The following is a 977-nucleotide window of genomic DNA, read 5'->3' on the forward strand; positions in this document are numbered from 1 at the left end:
AATTTGCCTTGGCTACTGGGGCTTTGTCTCCTTTATTTTTATTTATTTATTTTTTCATTTATATCCCACCGCTTCCAGCAAGCTGGCTCATCCTAGGACAGCTTCGGCTTCAGCCATCCTGTGACGCAAAGTCAGCTGTCAGCTGTCCCATCGACCTCCCCCCCCCCATCCCCAAGTTCAGGCAGTAACATGCTCCCCACTCAACATACATGCTGCCAAATACTGCGGTTAGTTCCACACACAGAGAAAGAATGAGGGCAGATTTGAACCCAGCGCCTTGTGAAGAACAAGACCAAGGATTTTTAAAAAAACAAAACAATCCAGGATTGCTTCGAGGCAGTGTTGCTGGTTTTTGGCGAATGCTGTGTTCGTAAATAAAAAAAGGGAAGTTTTTGCTAGTGATTACACTGCTAGTGATTACCTACAGTTGCCGAAACCTGGAGCTTATTCAGCTAAGCACAATGCACAAACTTAAGTAGCCATGAGAGCTAGAAACTACCTTCTGGAAACTAAAACACCTCTTTTCTCCTGCAGAGCCATACCATCCGCAGCCCTGGGGGGGAAAATACTCTCTTCTGCAGAGGTGTAGTTTAATCCCTTTTCACAAACCCATCAAAATCATTTCCTTGGGGAATATATATATATTTTACCATCGTTTTTGGTTTAGATCATATCATCTTTTAGGATTCCGTAAAGTCAGTCCAGAGTGATATTTCTTCAGTTCATTATAAATAATCGGTGGCCGGAGAGGGTGGGTTTGATTCAGTCCACTCTTCCTGAAGCCGCATTTCCTCCCGTAAAAAAAAAAGAGAAACTCTTACAGTGACATCGTATTCCAATTTGCAGTAGCAAAACCGAGAAAGGCAACCGTGGTACAGAGAACACGTTACTGAGGAGAGTAAAATATAACGCTTTGTGCAAATCCTTTCTTAAATCGGAGGCTTGTGGAAAAATCAAGGAATATCCTTTACACGGGA

This window comes from Paroedura picta, chromosome 15 (assembly GCF_049243985.1).
Source record: "Paroedura picta isolate Pp20150507F chromosome 15, Ppicta_v3.0, whole genome shotgun sequence".
NCBI classification, from domain to species: Eukaryota; Metazoa; Chordata; class Lepidosauria; order Squamata; family Gekkonidae; genus Paroedura; species Paroedura picta.